Source organism: Lepidochelys olivacea (genome assembly GCF_965140295.1).
Source record: "Lepidochelys olivacea isolate rLepOli2 genome assembly, chromosome: 7".
In the NCBI taxonomy this organism is placed as follows: Eukaryota; Metazoa; Chordata; order Testudines; family Cheloniidae; genus Lepidochelys; species Lepidochelys olivacea.
Window position 1 is genome coordinate 62,345,240 of NC_140417.1, and position 16,687 is coordinate 62,361,926.

The 16,687-nt window shown below is 41.8% G+C and overlaps 1 protein-coding gene across 5 annotated transcripts in view; it reads left to right on the forward strand.

The window, feature by feature from the left end:
• Window positions 1-11,529: 11,529 nt before the first annotated feature.
• Window positions 11,530-16,687, forward strand: part of KAT6B (lysine acetyltransferase 6B) — a 190,619-nt gene continuing 185,461 nt past the window's right edge. Inside the window, exon 1 of one of the 5 annotated variants that reach the window (XM_084634100.1) lies at window positions 11,530-11,546. The gene's annotated coding sequence lies outside the window, so the exon portion shown is untranslated. Of the gene's footprint in view, window positions 11,547-11,789; window positions 11,883-13,048; window positions 13,266-16,687 lie in introns of those variants that run through there. The other 4 variants (XM_084634099.1, XM_084634098.1, XM_084634101.1 and 1 more) reach the window with 4 other exon arrangements.

Below are 16,687 nucleotides of genomic sequence, written 5' to 3' on the forward strand. Positions count from 1 at the left end.
TCATGGGTTGGTCAGGGCATAAAGAGCAAATTTCACAGATGTGTTCATACAGTTGTATATTCCATCCCACCCTTACTTCTGCACCGCTGCTGATGGCAGTGCTGCCTTCAAAGCGGGGCACCCGGCCATTAGCCGCTGCTCTCCTACCACCCAGCTCTGAAAGCAGTCCCACGGCCAGCAGCAGCAAAGAAGGGTGAGATGGAATGGTATTGCCACTCTTACTTCTCTGGTGGTGGCACTGTGTTCAGAGCTGGGCACCCGGCCACCCATTGCTCTCCAGCCGCCCAGCTCTGAAGGCAGCACGGAAGTAAGGGTGGCAATACCACAACCCCCCTACAATAGGTATCTCTCTTAAAATTTACATTACGATATACTTAGATAGCTCTGTTTGACTCAGTGACTTAACTGTTTTTGATATTTAGTTAGAGTTGCATGTTGTTTTTTTATCAGTATATGTACTTGCGGGGTGGAGGCGTAAACTACTACAGGTATAAAGAAGGGGGTGTGATTCAGTAAGTTTGATAACCACTGTCTAACCCCCTGCCAAGATGCAGGATTTTTGTGTCTAAACCATCTAAGATAGATGGCTATCCAGCCTCCTTTTGAAAACCTTCAGTGAAGAAGCTTCCACAACCTACCAAGGCAGTCTTTTCCATTGTCCTATTGTTCTTACAGTTAGGAAGTTTTTCCTGAGATTTAATATAAATCTGCTGTGCTGTAGTTTGAACTCATTGCCTCTTGTCTTGCCCGCTGTGGTAAGAGAGAACAACTTTTAATAATAGCCCCTCTGGGACTTTGTAGTTGGGGAAATGAAGGTACAAAGAAATTATGGGCCTGATTTTCAGATGTGTTGGCAACCTGTAAATCCCATTAAAATCAATAAAATTCAGATTAAAACCCAAGTTTTCTGACTCCCAGTACTGCTAAATAAAGCCACAAGACCATTTACCCTTCTCTTGTGTTTAATGTAACACAGAATGGAGGAGGGAATATTTTTATCCCTTTCCTGGGTGTTCTAAATGTACAATTGAGGACAATATATTTCTGAATTGGTTTTAAAATAAGCTACAGAGGTTGCCATTAAAAAAGTCAACATTTGCTAATAGAAAGCATACAGTTTATTAAGTAGTATTATTATGTATTTACATATTATGGTTGAGCCTAAAGACTCCAGTCAAGTATTGTGAAGCTGAAGCATCATTATACAAAACACTGTCTATAACATAATGAAAGAATAGTCTCTGCATGGAAAAATCTAAGTAGTATTTCCAATTCTACCTGATCCAAGTTTTAATACAGGGAAAACCTGTGGTATCTCAGATAATCTGGTAATTGTTGGAATATGCTGTCTTTTTAAAGGCAAACAGGGAAACCATAGTACAAGGAAAACTAATATGTTCAGTGTAAATCATTTCTTATTTACTTATCAGTTTTTACCACTGATTGAATGTACTCTCATGCTTCTTAGCATTCATAGTGGCATTTGTAAGTAGTTCTATTTATGATGTAATGTGGGAATTTATTACATATGTTTGTAGATTTCCTTCCTGTTAGATAACGCTGTATCTGTTTTCTTTATGATCCACAAATGTACCCTTTGCCTCCCAGTAAGAGCAAGAGCTAGGGGTCACAGATGTACTTCTTATTTTTGAATGGAATTTCTTTTGGCCAAGATTTTAAAAAATGACTTATTTTGGGGTGCCCAATCTCACACAGCATAAGTAGGGTTGCCAACTTGGTAATATTTAAAAACTGGACACTCCAGCAGGAATGCCAGAACCTCCACTGCCCCGCCTCTTCTCTCCAGGGCCCCACCCCTGCCTTGCTTCTTCATCCAAGGCTCCGCACCCATCCACTCCTCTTCCTCCCTCCACTCTGTTGCGCGCTGCTTTTCCTCTCCCACCCCTCCACGCAGGTCAGGAGGGACTTGCCTACTTTGCTGGGGCTAGGAGCTGAAGCAGCCCAATGCAGATAGGAGGTGGCACCGGCTGAGTAGGGGCTGGCGCGGGTGATGACCCAGTGCCTTCTCCGCTTGCAGTAACTGGACTTTGGGGGTCCAGTAAGTAGAGCTGACCGGACACTGTCAGGTCCCCTTTTCAGTTGGACTTTCTGGTCAAAAACCAAGCAGCTGGCCACCCTAAGAAAGATGTTTGATTATCAAAGGGCAAATGTTCATCCCTTTCAGAAAATCAGGCCCCATTAAGGTGTCTCAAGTTGGGCACCCAAAATCACTAGTCATTTCTGAAAATGTTGACCTTTATGTGGAACAATTAGTATACAAAATTTTGAAACCTATATTTATACTGTGTTGTTCCACACTGTACTTTTATTTTCTTGTTTTATAGTTATATTAATTCAGCCTCACAAAATTAGGCCCTGATCATGCAAACACATAGGGTGAGATTCAAAGTTCATGGAACTAAATCGGAGTCTTTCCATTGACTTCAGTGACCTTTGGATCAGGCCCTTAAGCAGGTGCATAATTTTATTCACATGAGCAAAGCCACTGAAATCTTTAAGATTACTCAGATGAGTAAAATTACACATGTCCTTAAGAGTTTGCAGGACTGAGGCCTATATACGCTCAGGGAAAATATACATTTTGATCGTAAGCATTTCCATTTTATAATCATCGAAGAAAAGGATGGGTGAAGAGAGTTTGAATCTGGGCAGGTAAGGCCCTATGGCAGTTTTGCAAGGCTGTATTAAAGGGTTGTATGAGGTAGATGCTTCACTTCATTAATTGTGCTTTTACTATACAGTTACATAGACCATTGGGATCCTTCAGAATACAAGGCACAATGTAAGTCTAAGTTGTTACAGGCTCCAATTCTGCACTAGAATTTGCTAGCAATGATGCTTGCAAACTCCTATTGCCTTCAAAAGGACTGCTCATGTGAGTAAGACAAGCTAGAATTAAGAGGAGATTTTGACTGGCACAGATGGGAGTTAGGCACCCAATTCCCACTGAAAGTCAATTAATTGCCTAGCTCCCATCTGTGCTTTGAAAATATTCCCCTTTGCTCTCAGGCACCTTCAGTTGCTGATATGGAGAACACTGGTGTTTGCATCAGGGCAAGATATTCATGTTCCTTATAACCACAGGAGATAAAATCTAAATAGCTGGCAATAAGCAACGTGAAAAGGTATTAAATAAAAATGTTTGGTGGCCCAAAATTAATGGGGAGGGAGGACATCCTGAAAAAGCAAGTGAAACAGGGATGGATGTTGGGGAAAAGCTCAGGGCCTGATTACCCAGGCATCAAGGGGGATCAAAAATGAGAGAGGATGTTCTGTAGCTTAATTAATGGAAAGAGGCCTGTGCGTCTGACAGCAGCGCCTCTGCAAGGTGAATTCTTTCATAAAAGGCCGCATTCATGAGTTGCCAAGACATCCATGACCTATTCTTGAATTCACACAAAAATTAAAATAAAAACAACTGACTGGCTAATTTAGCAACTTGCAGGATGCAGCTGGTGCTACTGTTTTCATTAAAAAAAAAAATAAAAAAAAATTATTGGCCTTTCCCTTTCACCTTCCACCCATTCTGATTTTTCCCCCTCAGCTATTTTGTATCCTACAGTACCAGTGCTGAGTGTGACAACTCACTGACTTAGCTGGCACTGTGGGATACAAAATAACAAAGGGAAAAAACATCAGGGTAGTTGAGGGGGTGATGGCTAGCACCACAAAAATACATGCAACCACTGCACTCCCTGCCCTGATCTTGCTTCTGCTTCTATCAGCTGAGAGAATTGGAATTTCCCCCTTTTAAAATAAAACAATATTTTTCTATGAATTAAACAAAAGGGTTAATGATGCCAGACTGTGAGTCCCCCACCCCAGCATCGTGATGAGTCACTATCTACCTAGCCATGACAGAGAACATAAGGGATAGCTTGTGCCACAGGGCTCTGCAGCTGAATATTTAAAGAGGATTACTTTATGTTTCTAGCACTGATAATTTACCTTAGCTTTACAGCAGTTCCTAGCTTCTCTGGTCATTAACGCTCTCAAATACCAGAGGCAGATCAGTTGATCAGTTGATTGATCCATCAGGTACCTTTCCAAAAATTCTCTTTACACACAGTTCTTTCCTCCACAAGAGATGTTTTAAAAACATGTCGCTCTGTTTGTAACACTGGTTCGGCTTCAGCAGTGTTAAACTGACTGCTGGCTGATGACACCGTGCTGATTAGATCAGCTCTGAGCAAGGTTAGAACACATCATGTTTGAAGTGGTCTGGGCAGTGGACTTCCCATCTATGTTGCAAAGATGAGTGGAGCTGAGCTGGTGTTAGCAGCTATGGGAAGTGGTTGACTAGGGCATCCACAGCTAAAGCAGTCAATGCATTTTAAATAAAACATTAAATATACAAATAACAATAAACAAGTAAATATATCCAGTTAAAATCCCAGCAGGAGATAGCAGCCACAATCCTGGTGTCTGGCTGAGCTCCACATGGCACAACTTCACAAGACGTAAAAGGGAGGGACCACAAAGGACTCAGCTTCCAGAGTAACTCAGAACAGACTCAGGGCTGCTCTATACTATGCTGGCTTGTAATGCACTGATAGGACCATTTCAGTTTCCTCATCTGGTAAATGGGGATACAGCTAGTTAAAAAATGCAGGAGGGGTGAGAGGGGAATGGAATTGATGAAAATGTGGTCAAACTTCCCCTCCCACACATTCTATTCTTCTTGACAACATCTGACAAGAACAACTAATAGAAAAATCTGGAAAATTTCAACCAGCTATAACTGGATAACAATGTTCTATAACTACCTCCCAGTAGGAAGTTGTGAGGCTTCATTCATTAACCATTGAGGTCCTTAGATTTAGAGTGCTTCAGAAGCTCAGCATATTGTTATTTATTAAATCTGCCTATCCAGTTTCTCCCAGTGGCTCAGCTGCGGGCAAGGATGGTCTTGTTTTTTCCTGGTGTGCTCAGCAAGGGGAGAGGTATTTTCTCCCTCATCGTCTCCAAATGGGTCTGGAGAAGGTTGTGAATGTAAAATTAAAAGAGTGAGCGAGAGCCCTCCAGCAGCTGTTGGGAAGCCATGAAAAGGATTTCATGTGAACTCTAAAGAGAATCCCATCCTCTCAACAAGTGACAACTCAATATCCCCAAAGGAAACAGCAGGAGGGAAACCTGAACCTGTGGGCAAGTCAACCGATAACAATTGGAGAGTTAATTACTTTAATGCTAACAAAGACAAGCTGTTAAACTGGTTCCTGCAAACACCATCCTCCTCCTGTTTCATCTAGACTAACAAAACCTAGAACAATTTGTGGATGAAGGGCCTGTACAGACCCCTGATTATGGCCGCTTTCACTAGTTCTGAGAAAACAGATCTCTATTCATTTTCAGTTCCATCCTTCATCTCATCAACTGCCTTAACAAAGTATCATGGTAAATATGTGTAAAAACACAAAGCTGTGCCAAGTTCAGTGATACTGCCTGACACAGAGAGCTGGAATTTAAAAGGACAATCTTTCCTCTTGAGATTAGACAGCAAAATACTACTTTTGCACCCAGCAGTCAAACTCCATCTGCCATAGAGATACATTTTACACGGGGGGGGGGGGGGAATCCCTTAAAACAAATATAAATATGACAAAATTTACTGCAGATTGGATGACCAGAGGCTACTGTTTTTTCTTTATCAGAATAGTTTTGGATCACACTTTACATTATGGTTCCATTTATAAAGGGTTAATAAATGATTAACAGGCGTTATAAGCATGTTGCAGACATGAGCAGTATGTGTTATAGAGGTTTATAAGCACATTGATCGATGTTATAGAGGATTATAAGTCAAGGTTATAAGCATCCTGTTGACCTGTTGGGACTCATAACAATTGATTAACCATTTGTTAAAACAGCTATTAATCACTTATTAACCCTTTATTAACTATTTATAAATGGAATCTGTTAGTATGCAGTCTGACCTTGATTTGGTTATGCATTGCACAGGGCTTTGGGATAATGTGCATAAGAAAGGCACTATATGATATAAACCTCACATTTCATTCTTCTGCTTTGTTTTAGGGAATTTTTGTTTGTTTCCTTGTTTGTTTTGTGGGAGGCCTGCTTCTTTAAAGCTGTGGAAACCCATTTCTCTCGATGAGGTACATGAGGTGAATCTGCTTTGAACTGTAGTTACTGTGGCAAAAGAACAAGGTTTCAATATGTGTATTTACAAGCAAGTGGTTTTGCTCTCTTTGGCTAACAGTTATTCTCTAACTGGACGTGGAAAGATGTTCTAAGGGCATGTCTACATTACAATACAACACCCATGGCTGGCCCATGTCAGCTGACTCAGGATCGCAAGGCACAGGCTGCGGAGCTATAAAATTGCTGAGAATATGTTCAGGCTCTGGCTGTGAGGTTCCCAGGGTCCAAAAGCCTGGGCACCAGCCTGAATCTGAATGTCTACACTGCAATTTTATGGCCCCTCGGCCAGAGTCCCACGAGCCCAAGTCAGCTGACACAGGCCAGCTGTGGGTGTTTTATTACAGTGTAGTCAGACCCTAAGGGGTTTGAACAGGGGACTAACTATCAGAATGGCTGGGTTGTCTTCTCAGCTCTAGCACTCACTACAAGCTACTCTACTCTGTGCCTCAGTTTCTCTATCTGTAAAACAGGGATAATAATACGCACTTGCCAAACATGGTTGTTGTGAGGCTTAATTAATTAATGTTTGTAAATGAGATCCTTGGATTAAACAAGTTACAGAAGTGTGATTTATTATGAAGTCACTCTTTATCCCAATGGGATGGCAATTGATCCAGCACAAACATTATTATTTTCGTATTATAGCATCACACCAATTATAATTCTTGAGCTAAGGCTGTGTCAGCATTTCTCCTGTAAACCCTTAGTTTCAGGGATTTAGAAATAAAACAAAAGAATTAAATAAGGTATCAGCAGGTGATTATTTATACTATCATCAAGGTTCTTTAAGTATAATGGCTGAGCTAGCTGATGTTGAGAAGTGAGTACTGCACATGCCCAGAATATACTTTCATAAATATTTCACTAGGCATATTTATTACTATTTATTAATTACTTGTGTGAGGTGAAACCTCAAGGCTGGGATCGGAGTTCCATTATCCTATAGTGCATATAATAAAGCATATCATAGATTCTCATACATAAGACAAGAAATGTAAAATCCACATTCAAAGGGATTGTCTCATATATATGGATCACTCTTTCAGGTTCAGTTACAATGCAAGTAACAGGCTGCAGAAAAGGCAGAGGTGAGATGACGAAGGGATGTTATTCCAGGCCAGAAAGAAATCTATTTCGGGGCTCAAAGCCACAGTGAGAGACACAGCCTAGCTGTTGAGCTCGGGCAGTGAAGCAGACCAGAAGATGAGATGTAGCTACAGAATCTGTGTATCTGACAGATCCATGGAGACACTTACACTTACAAGACCCCTGGACAGAGAGGTAACTTACTGAGCTCTTATAGCTAGCTTTATCCCCAAGGTCACTACAGCCAACGGTCTGAGTCAGGGACAGGAGAGTTTCAGGTGGAATTTGCTGATATGTGTATATGTATGGTCATTACACAATAAGTCTTGGGTGATGTGGCTGAATTTAAGTCAATGGGACTTTTGCCATTTACTTCAGTGGGGTCTAGATTTCACCCCTTAACAGCTCCAGAAGAGCTAAATGGAGGTCTATTGTTAAAATGACAAAACCTCCCCCGCATTTTTTTTTCTAAATTCATATAAAAATAATGGACAATAATGACTCCACAGAAGAGAAACACACTCGGTGAAGGACATGCCTTTTGCAAATTGGCAGCATGTGTATTTAGCTGATAGAGACCTCACATGTCAGAACTGTTGCTAATTTGTTAGCCTTTAGCTGATGTTTGTTTGTTTGACACAAATAAAGTAAAGAGGTTTAAAGTGAAGGTTGAAACTTCAGCTTCATCTTGTTTCTCTGGTTCCCTGAGCCCTGTTGCATGAATCCATCCTGGTGTAACCCTACTGATCTTAATGGAGTTACACCACGGATTAAGGCCCTGATCCTACTTACATATGGGAATAACTTTACACACAGGAGTAGCCCCACTGACTTCAAGGAGTAGCCCCTACATAGATTGCAGGATCAGGCCCTAATTTATTATTATTGTATAATCCCCAACATATGCTTCACACACAGGTCTGAACACAAGTATTGTAGCGCTTCAGATGAAGCTCTGAGATCAAATGTCTATAACTCTGTGGTTACAAGGATAATATTTCAGCCTGAAGGGCTTGATTGTCAGACATGCTGAGCATCCACAGCTCCAACTAAAGTATGTGGCCCCTGAGAATGCTCAGCACTTCTAAAAATCAGGCCCTGGCTACATCTTTGTTTGCATTGGCGTGTGTCCCCAACGTGGGCAGTGTGTCTGGATTTCTGCACTAACCCTAAAGACATACGGTACATAAAACATGTAGATATGTGTAAACAAATGTGTCTAATGGGACAAATGTAAAGTTTTACCTATATTTTCCGACAGAAAAACAAAAGTATTAGGATTATCATAATTAAGGGAAGGAAATTGACACAGTACGGTGAATTGAACCATAATATTTCCTTATAGATGCAGGTGCAATAGTATGCTTTTGATCTTGGATAGTATTTATTAGAGGCTCTCTGGTAAGTAGGGGGAATAATATAGTACATTTCTCCCTGAGGTGTCTAGACATCTCTCAATGCTTAGGGGCACTATTTGGGATTGTAGCTCATTAGTGTTAAGAGACAAGAGGGGGATAGTGTACTATCTTTTATTGGAGCAACTTCTGTTAGTGAAAGAGACAAGCTTTCAAGCTCTTCTACTCTGTGGAGCTCAAAAGCTTGTCTCTTTCACCAACAGAAGCTGATCCAATAAAAGATATTACCCCACCTACCTTGTCTATCTCATATCCTGGGGCCAACACAGCAACAACAACACTGCAAATAGTAGTTGTAGGAATGTAAATCCCCCACAGTTAGATGGGAGAAAACATTTCTTTACTATTACTTTTACTGGCTTCTGTCACATTCTTAATGTCCTTGGAATTTATATATATCAATTTAAAAAAATTGTTTTTAATTAAGATATGGTTTGCTTTGATTAGATCAAATATAATACAACATAGGGATCCCATATTTAGCTCACAGACTAAAATACATCTGAGTGGGAAAAATTATGTGCAAAATAACAGTACAGCAAACACGTACTAAGTTGGGCCCCAAACCTTCCAACACTTACGAATCATGTGAACCATCCTCAAGTTCATAAATCTGACTCCTTTAGGAACTTTCGCCCAATTAAATATTCCTGGACATGGATATTTTTATAAAATAGTTTTGAATGCTCCTTCTTTTCAAGTGCTAAAAAACTAGAACAGAACATTTAATGGTCTAGAATTCTGAAAAATTTCCTTTTAGAGAAGCCCTTCTAGATAGAAAAGAATTGGGGTGTGGTAAGGGGGGTGAAGGAGGAATATCTGAAAACAATAGCAGTCCTGTTTTTTATGTCTTTAGTACACTCTTAAATCCAAAATGGCCAAATACATTGTCAAGTTTTCCCCAGAGTTTTGTTTCCTGGACTGAGATGTGTCATGACAAGTTTCAGTCTCGAGATTTTTTCTCTTTTACCACCAACCAAGTTGCAAACGTCCTGTAAAAAGGGGTTTACAATAGAAATGTTGACACAACATTCCGAACAGTGTTCCAAATGTGAGGCCATGCTACAGCCCCTTTTCATGATTTAAAAATTTCCCAATAATTTTAAAACTATTTTTAAAGCATCACCAAATCCTGTATATTACACGAATGTGGTAGATGCTGAAAGCAAGATTCTCCAACAAATGCTAGATCAAAATACAATTTCCCACCATGTGTTTGTAATACTTCACTTGGGCAGATAAAAACAGATGTTTTTCCATAGATATAGACTGAAATAAAATTTTCACCAAGTGGCTTTTTGTAAATAGCCCACTCAATTTTACAGGGTTCTAAAACATCACAACGTAGCTGTCTTATACACAATCTGAAACAACTGACTTGCTGAAATAGTTGTAATAAACCTTAATATTTAGCATTAGTATGGAAGTCTAGATCCCCTGCTGATCTACAGAGAGCATCTACTCCCTGGGAAAGACCTTCTTGATTTATTGGAACAGGTAATTTTCTATCCATACTCTGAAGGAAGAGATCATTCTTTTCTTTTTTCCTCTGGGGTACAGGTACAGAGCCAGAGCTGAACTTCACAAAACTTTGAGGGTCTGTGGTTACAGAGGAACACCTGCGGGCAGCATTTCATCCACAGTGTGTGGAAAGCGAAGTTAGTGGGCCTACTCATGTGAGTAACATTAAGCATGTGTGTGTTTGCAGGATCAAGTCCCAAACTGGGTATCTGAAACAGGGAAGATATTTTTGAAAAGATGCTGGAGTAAGTTACCATTCACCCTATCACATACTACCACAGCAGGTAACATTCTATTATGTTAGACTATGGTGAAGTGTGATGTTTGCTAACCATAGCTGAGCAAACATCTGAAGGTATGAAAGCTTTGACCTGATGTCTGGCTCTTGCCAATGTCACTCAAGACTGCAGCATGAAAATGGGGGTGGGAACAACACAAGTGTAGCCCTCCCATAACCCCAATACACATTGAAATCAGGACACCTTGTCTCCTAAAATAAGTCCTTATACTAATCTCACCAGATAAAGATCAGATTTGAAGGGAGGGAAATATTCAGAAATTGCTCATCCTTTTTCTGTCCCATTGGTAATTTTGATTGCCTCTAACACAGACCTGCCCAGAGTGGGGAAAGTAGGGTGCAGGAGACTCCCTCATTATGGATTGAAGCAATTTTAAAGCATTTTATGATGAAGGATTTTACAGTCTCTCTGGGTGTTTTTTTTTATTTAAACATTTAAAATCTCTCTCTCTATATATTTTCCCTCATTCAAATGATCTCAGCAGCTTGAGAGCCCTGCAGAATGCTTTAAAATCACCAAAGATATCTATGATAACCATGTTCCACCATCAACCGCAACCAAAACACCCCAAACCTCACCCCCCTAATGCCTGGCATGTAACCCAGACCTAACCAGACTTGCACTTATAATCAGAAACAAACAACCCCTCCAACCTTCCTCAATTTTTTTCTCCTGTTTTTGAAAAAGCTCAATTTCCTACTTTCCAGCAGCAGACAGAAAAGTGGGGAGGGACCTCATCTGTCAGAGCCTATGTAGATTAACCTTTCAATTAGCTGTTATCAGGTTCTGTGTTTTAGCACCAGTCCTCCAATTTGCCTCCATTTAGCATCAGGAAGGCTTGAGGTTTAGGGTGGGTTTTAAAAAAAATTAATAATAGTCATTATTTGTTCTAATGTTTTCCCTTTGCTTCTCCACATCCTGATGTGAACGGTTGCAACCCATTTTTGTGTGTCTGATCTCTCCCCCACCCCTCTTTGTGTGTGTGTGTGTGTGTGTGTGTGTAAGTGTAAGAAGACGAGCCCCACAGAGGAGGAGGGGAGACAAGGTATTCTCTATATATTATTCTTTTATTCCTTTTGTAAAGGAGTTTAGAGAAGGTAACTGATGCAATCAATCCGTTAACTTGGGATTCTCTCAACCTCCCCCCACCCCCTTGTCTGTCTCTCCTGGCTGCGTTTCCTCACTGAGTATGTGTGAGGGGGAGGTTGTGTTGTTGTTGTGTTCCTGGCTCTGGTTGCAGCCAGGAGAGAGAGAGAGAGAGAGAGAGAAGCCGCGATCGCGTTTCAGGGGCAGCACATTCCGCAGGAACCGCTGCTGCAGAAACACACACAGCCAGAGAAAGGAGGTCATTGCAAGCAAAGGGGGGAAACCTGCACCAGAGGTTAGACTCAGAGGAGTTTATGTGGGGGTGGGGGGGGAGGAATAACAGGGAGAATGCGGTGGGTTTTGTTTTGCATTAGGTGACAGGCTGCAATTTACCGTAATAACCCCCTTTCCCTCCTCTCTCTCTGTGCAAGGGGCTTGTCAGTAAGCTGGGTACTTTTTTTTTTCTTTTTGCATTGGAGGCTGATGCACGTGTTTGTAGACACTTATGCTCGGTAAAGCATTGCAGCGTCCCTGTGTATATTGCAGAGGAAGGGACAGCTGGGTTGGGTGGGGGAGGGAAGGCAGGGGGCGGCTGGCTTTTTGTGTGTTGCATGCGCCCACCCTGTACGGGTAGGTTGTAATTGTTCCTTAGCAGAAGGGATGACAGGGAAGTCCTTGTGCTTTGCGTGGGGAAACTTGCAGGGACCTGCATGTGGCGTTGGAGCTGGGAGTCATTGTGCCCCTCACCCCCTACATTCCGTGGTGCGGGCTGCGTCTGTGCGCGCTATGCCGCTGCTAGTGCCAGGCACCTCGGGAGGGTTGTGCTGAGAGAACACGCAGGGTCTATCTCGCCCGCCCGTACGAGTGGGAAGATCCGCGGCACGCGCATGAAGCTCAATATTTAACGCTGTGTATTAGTGTGTGTCGCGAGCCCGCCCTGAAGTATTAGCTCAGCAGCGGCTGTCGCTTGCCAGCGCTCACCTCTCGAACAAACTTCAGGAGTAGGCGGTGACTGGGGGAATGGGGTGGGAAGAAGGCGAGATTGACGGGTGCAGCAGCCAATAGTAGGGCAAGGCTGCGAGATTACTCGCCCCAACTAGTAATCGGCTGCCAATCGGTAGAGTTCAAGGCTGGGCCGGGGCTAGCCGGGTCCCGGCGAGTGTTTGGCGGCGGCAACGGCCAATGGTTGCTCACAGTGCTTCCCCCTTGACAGGTAGGCGGGGTTCCTTGGGAGTGAAGGGGCGTGTCCCGTGATTGGCACGCCCCACCTTCCAATGGGGAGCCTGGGTGGCTGCTGGGCGCGGTGCGACGCTCTTGCGGGTTGGTGATGGACAGCGAGGAGCGGCCAATGAGCTTGGTGCGGCGCGGCCCAATGTTGGGCGGCGGTGGGCGGGGCGCGCGAGGCTGGGGGGGGAGGGGGTAGGTAAGGTTTTAATGAGACTCCATTGGGCTGTAATCAGTGTCATGTCGGATTCACGTAAACTACAACAGGGTGAAACAAAATGGCGGCGGCTTAGGTGAGCCCAGCAGCAGGGGGAGCCCAGCAGCTGGGGCGGGGGGGAGCCAGCCGCAGCAGCAGTGGCGGCAGCTGCCTCAGCCTAGCAGCAGCAGGGGGAGCAGCAGCAGCAGCAGCACCTGGAGGTTGCTCCTCCCCCTCCCAGTCCTGATCCCAGCAGAGGTGAGTGGTACCCTGAGAGGGGGAGGGGAGCTCTGTCCCCACAGCATCCGCCCCCAGGGGAGGGGAGGGTATGTCACACATACACAGGCACCGCCTCATGTGGGGACAGCTGCACAGTGATGCTGCCCTCCCCACCCACTCGGTCCTGCAGCCCTGCTAGATAAAACGTGCAGAACGTTTGTGCATTAAAATGGGGGGAGGGAGGGGGCGAGGATTTAAAAATTAAAATAAAATTGCACCCTTCATCCCCCTTCCCACTAAAGCATCCCCCTGTGATAGCTGACTGAGATTTGCCAATACATCCTCCCCACCCCAGGTGGCAAAAATATAATGCACATTTCAAAATAAACTTGCAACCTCAAAAATTCCACCTTGAAAACACTTAGTTTAAAATACCTCCCCAACCAAAACTTGCCACTTCTCTCACTGAGAATTACAAATCTCTTCCCCCCTGTCCCCTGCAAAAAAACTTTCCCTTTAAATTACTTCCAGTCCCTCAAAAATATATCTCCAACAAAAGCATCCACCCCAGATTAACCAAGGAGTCAAAATATTCCCTCCTTCCAGTCGCTGATGACTTGAAATCACTGTCATAGTAGTAGCACATTCAGTGCTTTAAAAATATGCAAGGGGGAAGGTGGGAAGGGTCAACATTTAGTTTTGTGGTGGTGGTGCTGCTTGCTGCTCCTGGTACTTGTTTCTGTCATGTTGTTGCTGTTTTAATATGTGCAGTTATGCTGGTTTGTGGGGTATTGCAGCATACAAACACTTCATCAGATCCTGATTTACACATGCTGCTCTCCAAGAAATTAAATAGCCCCTTGATCTGTTTCTTGCAGTTAAAGTTGCTAATGCCTCTCTCTTTACAGTTAAGTAAGGTTTATACAAGTACCAGTTCATTCACTTGTCATAATTAAAGGTATATACAATGTGAAGAGAAAAGAAATCACTGGCTTCATGATCTGAATAATTTTAGTTTAAAGAGTGTCTTATGAACTGGGAATCCCCCTGTTTGATTTTTCTTTTGTAGCTGTATTTATTTTGAGATGGAAACTTATGTCTTGAATCTTTAGTTGAGGGGATAGTAGGGAAGAATTAGAATTGATGGGCTGCATAATTCTAAATAATGAGCTGGATGAAAGGAGTGTGGCCAAGAGAGTTTGTTTAATGCAGTGGCAGTTTTCTCTTTTCTCCACTCCTGCTGCAATCCTTACATGACCCTGATGCTGCAGCAGAGAGCTGGCCTGCTCCTGCTGTCTATGAACAGAGCAAGTAGGAAGGAGCTGAATGAAATGGTACTTCATAGGTCACCAGCAGGTTGCACAACTGTCTTTTCTGTGTTTTCTCGACTCCCCCCCCATCTATTCTGTTAAAATCATATTTTAAAAACTTTTATTTGTGCATAATATTTAAAGCAACTGAGGATGACTTTGAGCTTTTATTTTTTTTCAGATCTTTGTGTGAAAAGCTTGTTGTTTTTCTTATTAAAAAGAACAGCAAAATTAAAACATCTTTCCATTTAAGCAAACAGTTTGTTTTCTGAAACTAGAATTATTTCTGAATGATCCAGATACTAGTTTGGACTAAAGAAAGATGTCATCATTACAGGATTATAGGATTAGTGACTACACTCAAGAATGACATGTTCAGTCAAGGTATTCTTTAATTAGCTGTAGCCCTACAGTAGATTTGTTTTTACAGCTCGGATACTTAGCTTCATTCTAAAATTTGTTATGATTTTGCAACTATTTTGGATCTAGCCTAGTTTATGATTTTAAACACAGGCCAATCATTGAACAGAGATGTCTTTTTCTTGGACTGCAGAGTAAGATAATGTGCTTTCCAGAGCTCCTGTATCTGCATGTTCAATATTAATGTCTATATGTTCGCAAAATATATCCAAAGGATTAATGACTCCTAACCACTTGGCTGCTAAAATACTACATTTTAAAAGTAATCAAAGTTGCTATTACTTTCAAAACAAGGTATAATTAAGCATTTGAGAAACTGAAACCATAATACACAGTGTGAGGCAGCTAAACCCACTAAGTTAATGCCTGCCACCAAGAGACTTGGAACTGGTCCCTCCAAGATTATGGTGGTGAAACTAATCCTTGCTTTGTTGGAGCTTATGAAAGTCTTAATAGAATATTGCTTAATGATGATGAATTTTTTCTGGAACATTAATGTGGACACCAAGAAGTTTGTAGTAAAGAACACTATTATACATAATAAAATGAAGTTGCCAACAAACTTTAGGCCAAATAATTGCAGTTTTGAGTTTTAAATGTGTGTGACTTTAGCAGTGCTAGATAAGCATTGTTCGCAAAATTATCAGTCATAGCTTTGTTTTCAGTCTTACAGTATTCACTTGTTTTAATATTGAAAATACTCTTGGAGTCATATATTTTGCTGAGTATGTACTGGGGAATTGAATCTGAAAGACTATATCTGATTTTTGGTTGTCTTAGACTTGGTTTAATAACTGCTACCAATGTTTCTGATTTCCGAAAAAGTTTGTTTTTCTGAATTAAAAAAAAAAAGTTAAAAGTTCTACAACGTAAGGCAAGCCAGACACAAAAGCACTGAACTGGGCTATGTTCTGGGGGAGAATGTTTGCTATTAAGTATTTCATTTACAATAGACCTTTTTGGTGCCCATTGCTGTGTGCTTTGTCTAATTAAATACACGCCGTGACAAAACAACAGAATAACAGACCCATTATTTGTTAACTTTTTAAAAAAGTCATTCAAAAGCCTGACCGCACAAGTATTGCACTGTGGCCTTGAAGCTTAACAAACTCAGGCTCTGCTGAACCTCTGGAGCAAGTACATTGTAGAGGTCTTGCTTCTCCATTGAGTAAACCTTGTCATATGCAGTGGAAATTCTCCTGTACTTCTGGTGATACACTCCACCAGTGTTGATTTAGTAGGTGCTAGCATGCAGGAGGTTGTGTGACACAGAGGGAATTTAAAGTAAACAGGTAAGTGTACAGTTATGCTTAGCAGTAGCCTCTTGCTTGCATACGCCTCTGCCACAGCCATTGGCTAATAAAAATTCCTGTAACCCACAGGTTACAGTATTTATATTGATATGCTTCATCAGTATCCTCGGAGGTTAGAACAGAACCTACACTGTGTGGTTTGGAATTTAATGGAAATGATATGGTAGTTCATATGACATTAACGTAATAGTATAAACTTGAGTAAATTTAAAATGTGGCAAATTTGTATGACTCAGTAATTATGGTTTTGAGGGCTTAATTAAGGCATTGACCTTTATCCCCGTGGAAAATCCATGGTAGAGCCACACAACTCAATAACGCTTTTTTTTTTTTTTTTTTAAATGTAGCTGTATAGGAATCTCTTGCCTCTGCAAGGAATTCCCTCAAGATTTTATTACAGGATATGGGCAAGCCCTAT